The following is a 20,685-nucleotide window of genomic DNA, read 5'->3' as shown; positions in this document are numbered from 1 at the left end:
GAGGAGGCAAGGAGCATTATGTAGAAACATGGAGAGGAGGAGGCAAGGAGCATTAGGTAGAAACATGGAGAGGAGGAGGCAATGAGCATTATATAGAAACATGGAGAGGAGGAGGCAAGGGGCCTTATATAGAAACATGGAGAGGAGGCAAGGAGCATTATGTAGAAACATGGAGAGGAGGAGGCAATGGGTATTATATAGAAACATGGAGAGGAGGAGGCAATGAGCATTATATAGAAACATGGAGAGGAGGAGGCAAGGGGCCTTATATAGAAACATGGAGAGGAGGCAAGGAGCATTATGTAGAAACATGGAGAGGAGGAGGCAATGAGTATTATATAGAAACATGGAGAGGAGGAGGCAATGAGTATTATGTAGAAACATGGAGAGGAGGAGGCAAGGAGCATTATATAGAAACATGGAGGAGGAGGCAATGAGCATTATATAGAAACATGGAGAGGAGGAGGCAATGAGCATTATGTAGAAACATGGAGAGGAGGAGGCAATGAGCATTATGTAGAAACATGGAGAGGAGGAGGCAAGGGGCCTTATGTAGAAACATGTAGAGGAGGAGGCAAGGAGCATTATGTAGAAACATGGAGAGGAGGAGGCAAGGGGCCTTATATAGCAACATGGAGAGGAGGAGGCAAGGAGCATTATATAGAAACATGGAGAGGAGGAGGCAAGGGGCCTTATGTAGAAACATGTAGAGGAGGAGGCAAGGAGCATTATATAGAAACATGGAGAGGAGGAGGGCAGGGGGCCTTATATAGAAACATGGAGAGGAGGCAAGGAGCATTATGTAGAAACATGGAGAGGAGGAGGCAATGAGTATTATATAGAAACATGGAGAGGAGGAGGCAATGAGCATTATATAGAAACATGGAGAGGAGGAGGCAAGGGGCCTTATATAGAAACATGGAGAGGAGGCAAGGAGCATTATGTAGAAACATGGAGAGGAGGAGGCAATGAGTATTATATAGAAACATGGAGAGGAGGAGGCAATGAGCATTATATAGAAACATGGAGAGGAGGAGGCAAGGGGCATTATGTAGAAACATGGAGAGGAGGAGGCAATGAGTATTATATAGAAACATGGAGAGGAGGAGGCAATGAGCATTATGTAGAAACATGGAGAGGAGGAGGCAAGGAGCATTATGTAGAAACATGGAGAGGAGGAGGCAAGGGGCCTTATGTAGAAACATGTAGAGGAGGAGGCAAGGAGCATTATGTAGAAACATGGAGAGGAGGAGGCAAGGGGCCTTATATAGAAACATGTAGAGGAGGAGGCAAGGGGCCTTATGTAGAAACATGTAGAGGAGGAGGCAAGGAGCATTATGTAGAAACATGGAGAGGAGGAGGCAAGGGGCCTTATGTAGAAACATGGAGGAGGAGGCAAGGAGCATTATGTAGAAACATGGAGAGGAGGAGGCAAGGAGCATTATATAGAAACATGGAGAGGAGGAGGCAAGGAGCATTATACAGAAACATGGAGAGGAGGAGGCAAGGAGTGTTATATAGAAACATGGAGAGGAGGAGGCAAGGGGCCTTATGTAGAAACATGGAGAGGAGGAGGCAAGGGGCCTTATGTAGAAACATGGAGAGGAGGAGGCAAGGGGCCTTATATAGAAACATGGAGAGGAGGAGGCAAGGGGCCTTATGTAGAAACATGGAGGAGGAGGCAAGGGGCCTTATGTAGAAACATGGAGAGGAGGAGGCAATGAGCATTATATAGAAACATGGAGAGGAGGAGGCAAGGGGCCTTATATAGAAACATGGAGAGGAGGAGGCAAGGGGCCTTATGTAGAAACATGGAGAGGAGGAGGCAAGGGGCCTTATGTAGAAACATGGAGAGGAGGAGGCAAGGGGCCTTATGTAGAAACATGGAGGAGGAGGCAAGGGGCCTTATGTAGAAACATGGAGAGGAGGAGGCAATGAGCATTATATAGAAACATGGAGAGGAGGAGGCAAGGAGCATTATATAGAAACATGGAGAGGAGGAGGCAAGGGGCCTTATATAGAAACATGGAGAGGAGGAGGCAAGGGGCCTTATGTAGAAACATGGAGAGGAGGAGGCAAGGGGCCTTATGTAGAAACATGGAGGAGGAGGCAAGGGGCCTTATGTAGAAACATGGAGAGGAGGAGGCAAGGGGCCTTATATAGAAACATGGAGAGGAGGAGGCAAGGGGCCTTATGTAGAAACATGGAGAGGAGGAGGCAAGGGGCCTTATGTAGAAACATGGAGAGGAGGAGGCAAGGAGCATTATGTAGAAACATGGAGAGGAGGAGGCAAGGGGCCTTATATAGAAACATGGAGAGGAGGAGGCAAGGAGCATTATGTAGAAACATGGAGAGGAGGAGGCAATGAGCATTATATAGAAACATGGAGAGGAGGAGGCAATGAGCATTATGTAGAAACATGGAGAGGAGGAGGCAATGAGCATTATGTAGAAACATGGAGAGGAGGAGGCAATGAGCATTATGTAGAAACATGGAGAGGAGGAGGCAATGAGCATTATGTAGAAACATGGAGAGGAGGAGGCAAGGGGCCTTATGTAGAAACATGGAGAGGAGGAGGCAAGGAGCATTATGTAGAAACATGGAGAGGAGGAGGCAAGGAGCATTATGTAGAAACATGGAGAGGAGGAGGCAAGGAGTGTTATATAGAAACATGGAGAGGAGGAGGCAAGGAGCATTATGTAGAAACATGGAGAGGAGGAGGCAAGGAGCATTATGTAGAAACATGGAGAGGAGGAGGCAAGGAGCATTATGTAGAAACATGGAGAGGAGGAGGCAATGAGCATTATGTAGAAACATGGAGAGGAGGAGGCAAGGAGCATTATGTAGAAACATGGAGAGGAGGAGGCAAGGAGCATTATGTAGAAACATGGAGAGGAGGAGGCAAGGAGCATTATGTAGAAACATGGAGAGGAGGAGGCAAGGAGCATTATGTAGAAACATGGAGAGGAGGAGGCAATGAGCATTATATACAAACATGGAGGGAGGAGGCAAGGAGCATTATGGAGAGGAGGAGAAACATGGAGAGGAGGCAAGGAGCATTATGTAGAAACATGGAGAGGAGGAGGCAAGGAGTGTTATATAGAAACATGGAGAGGAGGAGGCAAGGAGCATTATATAGAAACATGGAGAGGAGGAGGCAAGGAGCCTTATATAGAAACATGGAGAGGAGGAGGCAAGGAGCATTATATAGAAACATGGAGAGGAGGAGGCAAGGAGCCTTATATAGAAACATGGAGAGGAGGAGGCAATGAGCATTATATAGAAACATGGAGAGGAGGAGGCAAGGAGCATTATGTAGAAACATGGAGAGGAGGCAAGGAGCATTATGTAGAAACATGGAGAGGAGGAGGCAAGGAGCATTATTATAGAAACATGGAGGAGGAGGCAAGGAGCATTATGTAGAAACATGGAGAGGAGGAGGCAAGGAGCATGGAGAGGAGGAGGCAAGGGGCCTATGTAGAAACATGGAGAGGAGGAGGGCAGGGGGCCTTATATAGAAACATGGAGAGGAGGCAAGGAGCCTTATGTAGAAACATGGAGAGGAGGAGGCAAGGAGCATTATGTAGAAACATGGAGAGGAGGCAAGGAGCATTATGTAGAAACATGGAGAGGAGGAGGCAAGGAGCATTATGTAGAAACATGGAGAGGAGGAGGCAAGGAGCATTATGTAGAAACATGGAGAGGAGGAGGCAAGGAGCATTATGTAGAAACATGGAGAGGAGGAGGCAAGGAGCATTATGTAGAAACATGGAGAGGAGGAGGCAAGGAGCATTATGTAGAAACATGGAGAGGAGGCAAGGAGCATTATGTAGAAACATGGAGAGGAGGAGGCAAGGAGTGTTATATAGAAACATGGAGAGGAGGAGGCAAGGAGCCTTATATAGAAACATGGAGAGGAGGAGGCAAGGAGCATTATATAGAAACATGGAGAGGAGGAGGCAAGGAGCATTATATAGAAACATGGAGAGGAGGAGGCAAGGAGCATTATGTAGAAACATGGAGAGGAGGAGGCAAGGAGCATTATGTAGAAACATGGAGAGGAGGAGGCAAGGAGCATTATGTAGAAACATGGAGAGGAGGAGGCAAGGAGCATTATGTAGAAACATGGAGAGGAGGCAAGGAGCATTATGTAGAAACATGGAGAGGAGGAGGCAAGGAGCATTATGTAGAAACATGGAGAGGAGGAGGCAAGGAGCATTATATAGAAACATGGAGAGGAGGAGGCAAGGAGCATTATGTAGAAACATGGAGAGGAGGAGGCAAGGAGCATTATGTAGAAACATGGAGAGGAGGAGGCAAGGAGCATTATGTAGAAACATGGAGAGGAGGCAAGGAGCATTATATAGAAACATGGAGAGGAGGAGGCAAGGAGCATTATATAGAAACATGGAGAGGAGGAGGCAAGGAGCATTATGTAGAAACATGGAGAGGAGGAGGCAAGGAGCATTATATAGAAACATGTAGAGGAGGAGGCAAGGAGCATTATGTAGAAACATGGAGAGGAGGCAAGGAGCATTATGTAGAAACATGGAGAGGAGGAGGCAAGGAGCATTATATAGAAACATGTAGAGGAGGAGGCATGTAGAGAGAGGCAAGGAGCATTATGTAGAAACATGTAGAGGAGGAGGCAAGGAGCATTATGTAGAAACATGGAGGAGGAGGCAAGGAGTGTTATATGGAAACATGGAGAGGAGGAGGCAAGGAGCATTATATAGAAACATGGAGAGGAGGAGGCAAGGAGCATTATATAGAAACATGGAGAGGAGGAGGCAAGGAGCATTATGTAGAAACATGGAGAGGAGGAGGCAAGGAGTGTTATATAGAAACATGGAGAGGAGGAGGCAAGGAGCATTATATAGAAACATGGAGGAGGAGGCAAGGAGCATTATATAGAAACATGGAGAGGAGGAGGCAAGGAGTGTTATATAGAAACATGGAGAGGAGGAGGCAAGGAGCATTATGTAGAAACATGGAGAGGAGGAGGCAAGGAGTGTTATATAGAAACATGGAGGAGGAGGCAAGGAGTGTTATATAGAAACATGGAGAGGAGGAGGGCAAGGAGCATTATGTAGAAACATGGAGAGGAGGAGCCATGGAGTGTTATATAGAAACATGGAGAGGAGGAGGCAAGGGAGTGTTATATAGAAACATGGAGAGGAGGAGGCAAGGAGCATTATGTAGAAACATGGAGGAGGAGGCAAGGAGCATTATGTAGAAACATGGAGAGGAGGAGGCAAGGAGCATTATATAGAAACATGGAGAGGAGGCAAGGAGTGTTATATAGAAACATGGAGAGGAGGAGGCAAGGAGCATTATGTAGAAACATGGAGAGGAGGAGCCATGGAGTGTTATATAGAAACATGGAGAGGAGGAGGCAAGGAGCATTATGTAGAAACATGGAGAGGAGGAGGCAAGGAGCATTATATAGAAACATGGAGAGGAGGAGCCATGGAGCATTATGTAGAAACATGGAGAGGATGAGGCAAGGAGCATTATGTAGAAACATGGAGGAGAGAAGAAAGGGTTATGGGTGGGTCATATATTCTCCTGTCTTTTGGTTGTTTGTGTTTGTGGAAGATGACTTATCAGATTGAAGCTCCATTCAGACCTTCGGTCAGCCAGGGGAAGCAGGCAGACACCTTTCTCTCCTACCCTTTGGAGAATAGGAGCCTTGAATTTGATTTTTCAGAGTCAGGGAGCGATAGAGAGGGAGGAGTGGGTTGAGGTGGGATTTGAAGCAGGCGTCGTTGAGAAAGGGCCGGCAGTGTGCGTCCTTCCCCTTCCCCCCTACTAGGGGCCCCCGATCGATACCAACTCTGAGCAATAAAGCTTTCCCCCTGTCATCTCAGCAGAATACAAAGCAGAATGGAGAGAGAGAGAGAGAGAGAGAGAGAGAGAGAGAGAGAGAGAGAGAGGTGAAAAGCTGTTCCGCTAGCCAGACCAATTTCCTACCCCCCTCAACCCAGAACCACCACTCCCTCCCTCCCTCGTTCAATCGCTCTTTCTCTCCTCTCCCAATGCACACCATGTCCCTGTGCTCTGACTGTAGAAGGCTGATGTCTCTCCATTATAAATAGAACAGAATATATAAAGAATACAAATGAGACACATTATTCCTCTGATTATCACAGGGAGAGAAGGAGGGATGGAGGGAGAAAGGGAAAAGAGAGGTAAAACATCCAGAGAATTGGATGGATGAATGGTGAGCAAAGATCATGCTAGTGGTAGGATAGGATGAAGGGAGTGAGGGAAGATGGGATGGAAGGTAAAGGAAGAGGGGGGACAGGGGATGTACTGATAGAGGAAGAGGGGGAAGAGGAATATTGATGAGGAAAAGCAGAACAGAGAGAGGGAGACGGAAAAGGTGAGAGAAAGAGAGAGAGCACAAAGCAGAGTGTGCTCGGCAGAGAGAGAGAGAGGGAGAGCACAAAGCAGAGTGTGCTCGGCAGAGAGAGAGGGAGAACACAAAGCAGAGTGTGCTAGGCAGAGAGAGAGAGGGAGAGCACAAAGCAGAGTGTGCTAGGCAGAGAGAGAGAGGGAGAGCACAAAGCAGAGTGTGCTAGGCAGAGAGAGAGAGGGAGAGCACAAAGCAGAGTGTGCTAGGCAGAGAGAGAGGGAGAGCACAAAGCAGAGTGTGCTAGGCAGAGAGAGAGAGGGAGAACACAAAGCAGAGTGTGCTAGGCAGAGAGAGAGAGGGAGAACACAAAGCAGAGTGTGCTAGGCAGAGAGAGAGAGGGAGAGCACAAAGCAGAGTGTGATAGGCAGAGAGAGAGGGAGAGCACAAAGCAGAGTGTGATAGGCAGAGAGAGAAAGGGAGAGCACAAAGCAGAGTGTGCTAGGCAGAGAGAGAAAGGGAGAGCACAAAGCAGAGTGTGATAGGCAGAGAGAGAAAGGGAGAGCACAAAGCAGAGTGTGATAGGCAGAGAGAGAAAGGGAGAGCACAAAGCAGAGTGTGATAGGCAGAGAGAGAAAGGGAGAGCACAAAGCAGAGTGTGCTAGGCAGAGAGAGAGAGGGAGAACACAAAGCAGAGTGTGCTAGGCAGAGAGAGGGAGAACACAAAGCAGAGTGTGCTAGGCAGAGAGAGAGAGGGAGAACACAAAGCAGAGTGTGCTAGGCAGAGAGAGAAAGGGAGAGCACAAAGCAGAGTGTACTAGGCAGAGAGAGAGAGGGAGAGCACAAAGCAGAGTGTGCTAGGCAGAGAGAGAGAGGGAGAACACAAAGCAGAGTGTGCTAGGCAGAGAGAGAAAGGGAGAGCACAAAGCAGAGTGTGCTAGGCAGAGAGAAAGGGAGAGCACAAAGCAGAGTGTGCTAGGCAGAGAGAGAGAGGGAGAACACAAAGCAGAGTGTGCTAGGCAGAGAGAGAGAGGGAGAACACAAAGCAGAGTGTGCTAGGCAGAGAGAGAAAGGGAGAGCACAAAGCAGAGTGTGATAGGCAGAGAGAGAGAGGGAGAGCACAAAGCAGAGTGTGATAGGCAGAGAGAGAAAGGGAGAGCACAAAGCAGAGTGTGATAGGCAGAGAGAGAGAGGGAGAGCACAAAGCAGAGTGTGCTAGGCAGAGAGAGAAAGGGAGAGCACAAAGCAGAGTGTGATAGGCAGAGAGAGAGAGGGAGAGCACAAAGCAGAGTGGGAAGAGAGAGAAAGGGAGAGCACAAAGCAGAGAGAGAAAGGGAGAGCACAAAGCAGAGTGTGCTAGGCAGAGAGAGAAAGGGAGAGCACAAAGCAGAGTGTGATAGGCAGAGAGAGAAAGGGAGAGCACAAAGCAGAGTGTGATAGGCAGAGAGAGAGAAGGGAGAGCACAAAGCAGAGTGTGATAGGCAGAGAGAGAAGGGAGAGCACAAAGCAGAGTGTGCTAGGCAGAGAGAGAGAGGGGAGAGCACAAAGCAGAGTGTGATAGGCAGAGAGAGAGGGAGAGACACAAAGCAGAGTGTGATAGGCAGAGAGAGAGAGGGAGAGCACAAAGCAGAGTGTGATAGGCAGAGAGAGAAAGGGAGAGCACAAAGCAGAGTGTGATAGGCAGAGAGAGAGGGAGAACACAAAGCAGAGTGTGATAGGCAGAGAGAGAGGGAGAACACAAAGCAGAGTGTGATAGGCAGAGAGAGAGGGAGAACACAAAGCAGAGTGTGATAGGCAGAGAGAGAGGGAGAACACAAAGCAGAGTGTGATAGGCAGAGAGAGAAAGGGAGAACACAAAGCAGAGTGTGATAGGCAGAGAGAGAAAGGGAGAACACAAAGCAGAGTGTGCTAGGCAGAGAGAAAGGGAGAGCACAAAGCAGAGTGTGCTAGGCAGAGAGAGAAAGGGAGAGCACAAAGCAGAGTGTGATAGGCAGAGAGAGAGGGGAGGTTAGAGGGTCAAATAGCAATCCCTTGAATTGAGAGCCAATTGCAGTAATTGTAATCTAGATTCATAGCAGACAGCTACAGCCGTGACACACACACACACACACACACACACACACACACACACACACACACACACACACACACACACACACACACACACACACACACACACACACACACACACACACACACACACACACACACACACACACCATGTGTAGACAGAGAGGAGCACTTAGGCAGACTGACAAAAGACAGGGGGAATGCATTCTGGTTCTGTAACCTGTGTTGTGTGGATGCTTGTGTGTGAGAGAGGGTCGAGGTGTAAGTGTACTGTGTGTGTGTGTGTGTGTGTGTGTGTGTGTGTGTGTGTGTGTGTGTGTGTGTGTGTGTGTGTGTGTGTGTGTGTGTGTGTGTGTGTGTGTGTGTGTGTGTGTGTGTGTGTGTGTGTGTGTGTTTTCAGCGGGGCACATTCTCTCTCTGTTCTTCTCCATTGAATGGCAGCACAGGAGTCAGCCGCCAATCAGACATTGTGCTGCCGCCAATTTCATAACATTTCTCTATGCTGACCCCCACAAAGCTACTGTGTATATATGTGTTTCACCTCAATCCGGCACACCACTCCCCTCTCTCGCCCCCTCTCTCTCGCCCCCTCTCTCTCCCCCTCTCTCGCCCCCTCTCTCTCCCCCTCTCTCCCCCTCTCTCTCCCCTCTCTCGCCCCCTCTCTCTCCCCTCTCTCGCCCCTCTCTCTCCACCTCTCTCGCCCCCTCTCGCCCCCTCTCTCTCCCCCTCTCTCGACCCCTCTCTCTCCCCCTCTCTCGCCCCCTCTCTCGCCTCCCCTCTCCCTCCACCTCTCTCGCCCCCTCTCGCCCCCTCTCTCTCCCCCTCTCTCGCCGCCTCTCTCTCCACCTCTCTCGCCCCCTCTCGCCCCCTCTCTCTCCCGCTCTCTCGCCGCCTCTCTCTCCCCTCTCTCTGCCCCCTCTCTCTCCCCTCTCTCGCCCCCTCTCTCTCCACCTCTCTCGCCCCCTCTCTCTCCCCCTCTCTCGCCCCTCTCTCGCCCCCTTTCTTGCCCCCTCTCTCTCCCCCTCTCTCGCCCCCTCTCTCTCCCCCTCTCTCGCCCCCTCTCTCGCCCCCTTTCTTGCCCCCTCTCTCTCCCCCTCTCTCGCCGCCTCTCTCTCCCCCTCTCTTGCCCCCTGTCTCTCCACCTCTCTCGCCCCCTCTCTCGCCCCCTTTCTTGCCCCCTCTCTCTCCCCCTCTCTCGCCCCCTCTCTCTCCCCCTCTGCATTTCCCTCGTTATTTCCTCCTCTGTCTCATTCTCTTATTTATTGGAAGGTTCTAGTGTAAATCCTTCATCTCTCGTTTGTTTCTCTACCTTTATTGTCCCATCTCTCCATCTCCTCGTCTCTGTATCGCTGCACTCGTTCACTGGGATACCTGCTACTTCCCTTCTTTCTGTTTTCCTCTCTTTCAGCTCTATTTTCTCCTAGAACTCACCACTCAAGCTAAATGTTGTTACATTTCTCTACCATCCTCCCTCCTTCCTTCCTTCCTTCCTTCCTTCCTTCCTTCCTTCCTTCCTTCCTTCCTGTCTCTCTTCCTCTCTCTCGCTCTCTTTCTCTCTTTCCTCTCTCTCTCTCTCTCTCTCTCTCTCTCTCTCTCTCTCTCTCTCTCTCTTCTCTCTCTCTCTCTCTCTCTCTCTCTCTCTCTCTCTCTCTCTCTGTATCTGTCTCTCTCTCCCTCTCTCCCTCTCTCTCTCTCTCTCTCTCTCTCTCTCTCTCTCTCTCTCTCTCTCTCTCTCTCCCCTTCTCTCTGTCTCTCTCCCTCTCTCTCAATCTCTCTCTGTGTCTCTCTCTCTCTCTCTCTCTCTCTCTCTCTCTCTCTCTCTCTCTCTCTCTCTCTCTCTCTCTCTCTCTCTCCCCTTCTCTCTCTCTCTCTCCCCCTCTCTCTCTCTCTCTCTCCCTCTCTCTCTCTCTCTCTCTCTCTCTCTCTCCCTCTCTCTCTCTCTCTCTCTCTCTCTCTCTCTCTCTCTCTCTCTCTCTCTCTCTCTCTCTCTCTCTCTCTCTCTCTCTCTCTCTCTCTCTCTCTCTCTCTCTCTCTCTCTCTCTCTCTCTCTCTCTCTCTCATTCAATTCAATTCAATTTCAGGGCTTTATTGGCATGGGAAACATATGTTTACATTGCCAAAGCAAGTAAAAATAGATAATAAAGAAAAGTGAAGAAAAAACAATTTAAAACAATTACAGTAAACATTACACTAACAAAAGTTCAGATAGAAAAAATACATTTCAAAGGTAATATTATGTGCAAATAGTTAGAGTACAAAAGGGAAAATAAATAAACATAAATATGGGTTGTATTTACAATGGTGTTTGTACTTCACTGGTTGCCCTTTTCTCTCTCTCTCTCTCTCTCTCTCTCTCTCTCTCTCTCTCTCTCTCTCTCTCTCTCTCTCTCGCTCTCTCAATCCGGTCTCCCTCCTTCCTGCATTTGTCTTCCTCCTTCTTTCTCTCCCTCATCCCTCTCTCCCTCCTGCGTTCCCTGGGGAGGTCAGTAATAATGGTAGTGATGGAGTGAGAGAGGGAGGTGCGATTATTGTCTTGTCGGGAGTCAGACGAATCGATCCGCCCAGAAATATGAGGCGCGAGAAAGAGCCGCTGTGTCAGATACAATAACCACCAGCTCCCAGGGGCTTAGAACAACACACACACACACACACACACACACACACACACACACACACACACACACACACACACACACACACACACACACACACACACACACACACACACACACACACGTACACTAACCAAACACACATTTCATACACTGACGCAAACACAGACATGTCTTTATACAGACAAAAACACAAGCATACATACAGTATATACACACACACAACGGCATCCTCTCTCTCTTTCATTAACACACAGATGGATATATACTTGTCTCTCTGAGAGAACCGACAGGCAGACAGAATGAGCATATGACTTGATATGAGATTTACAATTACATTTCTTTATTCATACATTTTCCTCCACACGTAGACAAGGACATGACCATAACATCTCTCACACACGCATGTATAAACAGTAAACACACGCACACACACACCGAGACCTTTTGCTGCTGTTGCCTGGCAACGTGTGTCCAATCAAGGTGCAGAGCAGTGTCCAGTGATGTCAGAGCTGCTGCTGACCAGCAGAGAGAGAGGGAGAGAGAGCGGTTGTTAATGTATGTTGTGTACATGTGGATGCATATGTGTTAAATAGAAAGTTTGAATTTAGAGAGTGAAGCTGGTCGGGAAAAAAGTGTTGCGATGAGGGGACAGAGAGGAGGCGAGAGATAGAGGAGGGCCTGGTGAAGGTGAAAGAGGAGGAGAGAGATAGAGGAGGGCCTGGTGAAGGTGAAAGAGGAGGACAGAGATAGAGGAGGGCCTGGTGAAGGTGAAAGAGGAGGTGAGAGATAGAGGAGGGCCTGGTGAAGGTGAAAGAGGAGAGAGAGAGAAGAGGTGGGCCTGGTGAAGGTGAATGAGGAGGCGAGAGATAGAGGAGGGCCTGGTGAAGGTGAAAGAGGAGGAGAGAGATAGAGGAGGGCCTGGTGAAGGTGAAAGAGGAGGACAGAGATAGAGGAGGGCCTGGTGAAGGTGAAAGAGGAGGAGAGAGATAGAGGAGGGCCTGGTGAAGGTGAAATAGGAGGAGAGAGAAAGAGGTGGGCCTGGTGAAGGTGAATGAGGAGGAGAGAGATAGAGGTGGGCCTGGTGAAGGTGAACGAGGAGGAGAGAGATAGAGGAGGGCCTGGTGAAGGTGAAAGAGGAGGACAGAGATAGAGGAGGGCCTGGTGAAGGTGAAAGAGGAGGAGAGAGATAGAGGAGGGCCTGGTGAAGGTGAAAGAGGAGAAGAGAGATAGAGGAGGAGAGAGATAGAGGAAGGCCTGGTGAAGGTGAAAGAGGAGGCGAGAGATAGAGGAGGGCCTGGTGAAGGTGAAAGAGGAGGCGAGAGATAGAGGAGGGCCTGGTGAAGGTGAAAGAGGAGGCGAGAGATAGAGGAGGGCCTGGTGAAGGTGAAAGAGGAAGCGAGACATAGAGGAGGGCCTGGTGAAGGTGAAAGAGGAGGAGCGAGATAGAGAATGTCCTGGTGAAGATGAAAGAGGAGGAGAGAGATAGAGGAGGGCCTGGTGAAGGTGAAAGAGGAGAAGAGAGATAGAGGAGGAGAGAGATAGAGGAGGGCCTGGTGAAGGTGAAAGAGGAGGACAGAGATAGAGGAGGGCCTGGTGAAGGTGAAAGAGGAGGAGAGAGATAGAGGAGGGCCTGGTGAAGGTGAAAGAGGAGGCGAGAGATAGAGGAGGGCCTGGTGAAGGTGAAAGAGGAGGCGAGAGATAGAGGAGGAGAGAGATAGAGGAGGGCCTGGTGACGGTGATAGAGGAGGAGAGAGATAGAGGAGGGCCTGGTGACAGTGAAAGAGGAGGAGAGAGATAGAGGAGGGCCTGGTGAAGGTGAAATAGGAGGAGTGAGATAGAGAATGTCCTGGTGAAGGTGAAAGAGGAGGAGAGAGATAGAGGAGGGCCTGGTGAAGGTGAAAGAGGAGGAGAGAGAAAGAGGAGGGCCTGGTGAAGGTGAAAGAGGAGGCGAGACATAGAGGAGGGCCTGGTGAAGGTGAAAGAGGAGGAGCGAGATAGAGAATGTCCTGGTGAAGGTGAAAGAGGAGGAGAGAGATAGAGGAGGGCCTGGTGAAGGTGAAAGAGGAGGAGAGAGAAAGAGGAGGGCCTGGTGACGGTGATAGAGGAGGAGAGGGATAGAGGAGGGCCTGGTGACAGTGAAAGGGGAAGAGAGAGATAGAGGAGGGCCTGGTGAAGGTGAAAGAGGAGAAGAGAGATAGAGGAGGAGAGAGATAGAGGAAGGCCTGGTGAAGGTGAAAGAGGAGGAGAGAGATAGAGGACGGCCTGGTGAAGGTGAAAGAGGAGGAGAGAGATAGAGGAGAGCCTGGTGAAGGTGAAAGAGGAGGAGAGAGATAGAGGAGGGCCTGGTGAAGGTGAAAGAGGAGGAGAGAGATAGAGGAGGGCCTGGTGAAGGGGAAAGAGGAGGAGAGAGATAGAGGTGGGTCTGGTGAAGGTGAATGAGGAGGAGAGAGATAGAGGAGGGCCTGGTGAAGGTGAGCAAGGAGGAGAGAGATAGAGGTGGGTCTGTTGAAGGTGAACGAGGAGGAGAGAGATAGAGGTGGGTCTGTTGAAGGTGAACGAGGAGGAGAGAGATAGAGGTGGGTCTGGTGAAGGTGAACGAGGAGGAGAGAGATAGAGGAGGGCCTGGTGAAGGTGAACGAGGAGGAGGATGGAACGGATGACAGAGAAAGATACTGCACCATCATTTAAATTTGTAGGTGATAAACAATACAAATGATTTACTATCCAACTGACCATGATATCTCCTCATCCTGTAGCCAGGTAATGATAACACTTTGTCTTTCAGTCTGCCCTTACAGCTCTGACAGAGTTCTGTCCGTCTCAACTAGCTGGACTGCGTGTTATTACTGGGCACATGGTAGAGACAGGTATTATCTAGTTCTCACCCCCTGCTGGTTTCCATACACCACCTAAACCTCTCACCCTCCTACCAGCACAGTTTATAATCCTGGAGCTCCACACACACACACACACACACACACACACACACAGTGGTGAGACAAACACACATTGTTGGTCCAACACCAGTGTAAAGATGAGGATGTGTGTATCTGCTCTGGGCTCCCCTGTGGTGGCTGTACAATAGATGGGAGCTCCAGAGAGATGTCAAATGGTCCCTGTACTGACCCATTCTAAACACCTCTCCTTCCCTCTCTCGATCTCTTTACCTCTCTCCCCCTCCTTCCTTCTCTCTTTATCTCTTTACCTCTCTCCCCCTCCTTCCCTCCTTCCTTCTCTCTTTATCTCTTTACCTCTCTCCCCTCCTTCCCTCCTTCCTCTCTCTCTTTATCTCTTTACCTCTCTCCCCCTCCTTCCCTCCTTCCTTCTCTCTTTATCTCTGTACCTGTCTCCCCCTCCTTCCATCCTTCCTTCTCTCTTTATCTCTTTACCTCTCTCCCCTCCTTCCCTCCTTCCTTCTCTCTTCATCTCTGTACCTGTCTCCCCCTCCTTCCCTCCTTCCCTCTCTCTATCTCTTTACCTCTCTCCCCCTCCTTCCATCCTTCCTTCTCTCTTTATCTCTTTACCTCTCTCCCCCTCCTGCCCTCCTTCCCTCTCTCTATCTCTTTACCTCTCTCCCCCTCCCTCCTTCCCTCCTTCCTTCTCTCTCTCTCTCTATCTCTTAACATCTTTCCCCCTCCACCCCTCCTTTCCTCTCTCTTTATCTCTTTACCTCTCTCCCCCTCCTTCCCTCCTTCCCTCTCTCTTTATCTCTTTACCCCTCTCCCCTCCCCCTTCCCTCCTTCCCTCTCTCTTTATCTCTGTACCTCTCTCCCCCTCCTTCCCTCCTTCCCTCTCTCTATCTCTGTACCTCTCTCCCCCTCCTTCCCTCCTTCCTTCTCTCTTTATCTCTTTACCTCTCTCCCCCTCCTTCCCTCCTTCCCTCTCTCTATCTCTTTACCTCTCTCCCCCTCCCTCCTTCCCTCCTTCCTTCTCTCTTTATCTCTGTACCTCTCTCCCCCTCCTTCCCTCCTTCCCTCTCCCAATCTCTTTACCTCTCTCCCCCTCCCTCCTTCCTTCTCTCTTTATCTCTTTACCTCTCTCCCCCTACTTTCCTCCTTCCTTCTCTCTTTATCTCTGTACCTATCTCCCCCTCCTTCCCTCCTTCCCTCTCTCTATCTCTTTACCTCTCTCCCCCTCCTTCCTTCTCTCTTTATCTCTTTACCTCTCTCCCCCTCCTTATCTCTTTACCTCTCTCCCCCCCTTCCCTCCTTCCTTCTCTCTTTATCTCTTTACCTCTCTCCTTTACCTCTCTCCTTCTCTCCTTCCCTCTCGCTTTATCTCTTTATCTCTCTTCCCCTCCTTCCCTCTCTCTATCTCTTTACCTCTCTCCCCCTCCTTCCCTCACTCTTTATCTCTGTACCTGTCTCCTCCTCCTTCCCTCTCTCTCTATCTCTTTACCTCTCTCCCCCTCCTTTCCTCTCTCTCTCTCTTTACCTCTCTCCCCCTCCTTCCCTCTCTCTCTATCTATTTACCTCTCTCTCCCTCCTTCTCTCTCTCTCTCTATCTCTTAACCTCTTTCCCCCTCCACCCCTCCTTTCCTCTCTCTTTATCTCTTTACCTCTCTCCCCCTCCTTCCCTCTCTCTTTATCTCTTTACCCCTCTCCCCCTCCCTCCTTCCCTCCTTCCCTCTCTCTTTATCTCTGTACCTCTCTCCCCCTCCTTCCCTCCTTCCCTCTCTCTTTATCTCTGTACATGTCTCCCCCTCCTTCCCTCTCTCTCTATCTCTTTACCACTCTCCCCTCCTTCCCTCTCTCTATCTCTTTACCTCTCTCCCCTACTTCCCTCCTTCCCTCTCTATCTCTTTACCTCTCTCCCCCTCCTTCCCTCCTTCCTTCTCTCTACCACTCTCCCCCTCCTTCCCTCCTTCCCTCTATCTCTTAACCTCTCTCCCCCTCCCTCCTTCCCTCCTTCCCTCTCCCCCTCTTCCCTCCTTCTCTTTACCTCTCTTTACCTCTCTCCCCCTCCCTCCTTCCCGCCATCTCTTTACCTCTCTCCCCATCCTGCCCTCCTTCCCTCTATCTCTTTACCTATCTCCCCCTCCTTCCCTCTTTCCCTCTATCTCTTTACCTCTCTCCCCCTCCTTCCCTCTCTCTTTATCTCTTTACCTGTCTCCCCCTCCTCCCCTTCTTCCCTATCTCTTTATCTCTTTACCTCTCTCCCCCTCCTTCCCCCTCTCTTTATCTCTGTACCTGTCTCCCCCTCCTTCCCTCTCTCTCTATCTCTTTACTTCTCTCCCCCTCCCTCCTTCCCTCTCTCTTTATCTCTTTACCTCTCTCCCCCTCCCTCCTTCCCTCTCTCTTTATCTCTTTACCTCTCTCCCCCTCCCTCCTTCCCTCTCTCTTTATCTCTGTACCTGTCTTCCCCTCCTTCCCTCTCTCTCTATCTCTTTACCTCTCTCCCCCTCCTTCCCTCCTTCCCTCTCTCTATCTCTTTACCTCTCTTCCCCTCCTTCCCTCTCTCTCTATCTCCCCCTCCTTCCCTCCTTCCTTCTCTCTACCTCTCTCCCCCTCCTTCCCTCCTTCTCTCTATCTCTTTACCTCTCTCCCCCTCCCTCCTTCCCTCCTTCCCTCTCTCTTTATCTCTGTACCTGTCTCCCACTCCTTCCCTCCTTCCCTCTCTCTCTATCTCTTTACCTCTCTCCCCCTCCTTCTCTCCTTCCCTCCATCTCTTTACCTCTCTCCCCCCCTCCTTCCCTCTCTCTCTATCTCTTTACCTCTCTCCCCCTCCTTCCCTCTATCTCTTTACCTCTCTCCCCCTCCTTCCCTCTCTCTTTATCTCTGTACCTGTCTCCCCCCTCCTTCCCTCCTTCCCTCCTTCCCCCTCTCTCTCTGTCTCTTTACCTCTCTCCCCCTCCCTCCTTCCCTCTCTCTTTATCTCTTTACCTCTCTCCCACTCCCTCCTTCCCTCTCTCTTTATCTCTTTACCTCTCTCCCCCTCCGTCCCCCTCTCTTTATCTCTGTACCTGTCTCCCCCTCCTTCCCTCCTTCCTTTACTCTCTCTCTTTACCTCTCTCCCCCTCCCTCCTTCCCTCTCTCTCTATCTCTTTACCTCTCTCCCCCTCCTTCTCTCTCTCTCTATCTCTTAACCTCTTTCCCTCTCTCCACCTCCTCCTTTCCTCTCTTTTATCTCTTTACCCCTCTCCTTCCCTCCCTCTCCTTCCCCCTCCTTCCCTCTCTCTTTATCTCTGTACCTCTCTCCCCCTCCTTCCTCCTTCCCTCTCTCTTTATCTCTGTACATGTCTCCCCCTCCTTCCCTCTCTCTCTATCTCTTTACCACTCTCCCCTCCTTCCCTCTCTCTATCTCTTTACCTCTCTCCCCTACTTCCCTCCTTCCCTCTCTATCTCTTTACCTCTCTCCCCCTCCTTCCCTCCTTCCTTCTCTCTACCACTCTCCCCCTCCTTCCCTCCTTCCCTCTATCTCTTAACCTCTCTCCCCCTCCCTCCTTCCCTCCTTCCCTCTCTCTTTATCTCTGTACCTGTCTCCCCCTCCTCCCTCCTTCCCTCTCTCTCTCTATCTCTTTACCTCTCTCCCCCTCCCTCCTTCCCGCCATCTCTTTACCTCTCTCCCCATCCTGCCCTCCTTCCCTCTATCTCTTTACCTATCTCCCCCTCCTTCCCTCTTTCCCTCTATCTCTTTACCTCTCTCCCCCTCCTTCCCTCTCTCTTTATCTCTTTACCTGTCTCCCCCTCCTCCCCTTCTTCCCTATCTCTTTATCTCTTTACCTCTCTCCCCCTCCTTCCCCCTCTCTTTTATCTCTGTACCTGTCTCCCCCTCCTTCCCTCTCTCTCTATCTCTTTACTTCTCTCCCCTCCCTCCTTCCCTCTCTCTTTATCTCTTTACCTCTCTCCCCATCCTCCCTCCTTCCCTCTCTCTTTATCTCTTTACCTCTCTCCCCTCCCTCCTTCCCTCTCTCTTTATCTCTGTACCTGTCTTCCCCTCCTTCCCTCCTTCCCTCTCTCTCTATCTCTTTACCTCTCTCCCCCTCCTTCCCTCCTTCCCTCTCTCTATCTCTTTACCTCTCTTCCCCTCCTTCCCTCTCTCTCTATCTCCCCCCCCCTCCTTCCCTCCTTCCTTCTCTCTACCTCTCTCCCCTCCTTCCCTCCTTCTCTCTATCTCTTTACCTCTCTCCCCCTCCCTCCTTCCCTCCTTCCTTTACTCCCCTCTCTCTTTATCTCTGTACCTGTCTCCCACTCCTTCCCTCCTTCCCTCTCTCTCTATCTCTTTACCTCTCTCCCCCTCCTTCTCTCCTTCCCTCCATCTCTTTACCTCTCTCCCCTCCCCCTCCTTCCCTCTCTCTCTATCTCTTTACCTCTCTCCCCCTCCTTCCCTCTATCTCTTTACCTCTCTCCCCCTCCTTCCCTCTCTCTTTATCTCTGTACCTGTCTCCCCCTCCTTCCCTCCTTCCCTCCTTCCCTCTCTCTCTGTCTCTTTACCTCTCTCCCCCTCCCTCCTTCCCTCTCTCTTTATCTCTTTACCTCTCTCCCACTCCCTCCTTCCCTCTCTCTTTATCTCTTTACCTCTCTCCCCCTCCGTCCCCCTCTCTTTATCTCTGTACCTGTCTCCCCCTCCTTCCCTCCTTCCCTCTCTCTCTTTACCTCTCTCCCCCTCCCTCCTTCCCTCTCTCTTTATCTCTTTACCTCTCTCCCCCTCCCTCCTTCCCTCTCTCGTTATCTCTTTACCTCTCTCCCCCTCCCTCCCTCCTTCCCTCTCTCTTTATCTCTGTACCTGTCTCCCCCTCCTTCCCTCCTTCCCTCTCTCTATCTCTTTACCTCTCTCCCCCTCCCTCCTTCCCTCTCTCTTTATCTCTTTACCTCTCTCCCCCTCCTTCCTTCTCTCTTTATCTCTTTACCTCTCGCCCCTCCCTCCCTCCTTCCCTCTCTCTTTATCTCTGTACCTGTCTCCCCCTTCCCTCCTTCCCTCTCTCTATCTCTTTACCTCTCTCCCCTCCCTCCTTCCCTCTCTCTTTATCTCTTTACCTCTCTCCCCCTCCCTACTTCCCTCTCTCTTTCTCTTTACCTCTCTCCCCCTCCCTCCTTCCCTCTCTCTCTATCTCTTTACCTCTCTCCCCCTCCTTTCCTCCTTCTCTCTCTCTTTATCTCTTTACCTCTCTCCCCCTCCCTCCCTCCTCCCCTCATCCCCTTCCCTCCCTCCTCCTCTCCCCCCTCTCTCTCTCAGTGACAGCAGGATGATTGATGTTACTCAGAAGGCCCCAGCCTCCCCATCCCCCTCCCTGGGGTCCCACTATCAGATCGTTAGTGTGTGTGTGTGTGTGTGTGTGTGTGTGTGTGTGTGTGTGTGTGTGTGTGTGTGTGTGTGTGTGTGTGTGTGTGTGTGTGTGTGTGTGTGTGTGTGTGTGTGTGATTTTTTTTTCTTTTTCTGTGTATGTGTTTTTATTCCGTATTAAAATATATATATAGTTAAATCGATACAATTTCATGAATAACTGAGTTATTATTAATCAAGTACAGAAGTGTGTTTCTGAAACTCCATGAAAGGATTTCTTTATGTGATGTTGTATGTCATTGTATTGGTTCCTAATCATTATGTTATTATGTAATGTCTGTGATATTATGTTGCCCAAATAAGGGCGTCTCACCCCAGCATCCTCAGATTACCTAGAATGGAGTGTCGCTGGGTCTGGTTGTCATGGTAACCAAGGCTTAGACCTCCTCAAAGGCAGGAAGGACCCCCTTGTCCCTGGACATGACACACACACACACACACGGGAGAGGGGGTATGGTGGTAGTAGGGCCACGGCCAAATCCAGGCTGCCCAGACGACCTCTGACCCATAGACACACCCCCTCCCCACACACAGTCTGTCACTGTCTCTGGACAACCATGACTGCTGCGGTCACCACCTTCTAACACACACACACACACACGCACGCAAACTTGAGAGCTCTCCTCTCGATAGTTTTTGAATTAGTGAAGAGAGAGAGAGAGAGAGAGAGAGAGAGAGAGAGAGAGAGAGAGAGAGAGAGAGAGAGAGAGAGAGAGAGAGAGAGAGAGAGAGAGTGAGATAATGGGGGGGGGGGTGGCACAGTTCCCTCTCCTTGGCCTTGGATGGATGCTGTCTGCATCTGTATGTGGAATTGATTGCCAATACTGCCACCATGTGGCTGACTCATGCTACTTCAGAGAAACCCATATTTCCACTGTAGTAGTGAACTCAAGCTGGTTGGTCAGCGGTAGTGCTGCACTTACTCAATTTTTCCTCCGTTGGAGGAGTGGGGTTGAGAGGGGTAGTGGTTTATGGGGATGTTGTGATGGCTCACATCTCCCGCCTCATGTGACAGTGAACAACAGTCTGAGTAGGTAGAACCAACAAAAGTGCCAATATAATGAAAACTGTTGAGCATGTGGATTAAATGTTTTGTAACACTTGACTTAAAGTCGACAGCAGATATAATGCTATATGACTTGTTATAAGCATGTATGAGCCATGTCTTATTGTATGGCATATGATGGGTTAAGTCTCTAACTGGCCTGGTAGTTTGGTCTCCCGAGTGGCGCAGCGGTCTAAGGTTTGATTCCAGGCTGTATCACAACCGGCTGTAATTGGGAGACCCATAGGGCGGCGCACAATTGGCACAGCGTCGTCTGGGTTTGGCCGGAGCAGACCGTCATTGGAAATAAGAACTTG

General features: G+C 50.2%; 1 protein-coding gene across 9 annotated transcripts in view; it reads left to right on the top strand.

Moving 5' to 3' along the window:
- Positions 1 to 20,685, top strand: part of LOC118363506 (POU domain, class 2, transcription factor 2-like) — a 97,727-nt gene that overhangs the window by 35,495 nt on the left and 41,547 nt on the right. The gene's annotated exons all lie outside the window — the stretch shown is intronic.

The sequence above is a fragment of the Oncorhynchus keta genome, chromosome 34 (assembly GCF_023373465.1).
Source record: "Oncorhynchus keta strain PuntledgeMale-10-30-2019 chromosome 34, Oket_V2, whole genome shotgun sequence".
NCBI lineage: Eukaryota > Metazoa > Chordata > Actinopteri > Salmoniformes > Salmonidae > Oncorhynchus > Oncorhynchus keta.
This window is presented reverse-complemented; position numbering and strand designations above follow the sequence as displayed.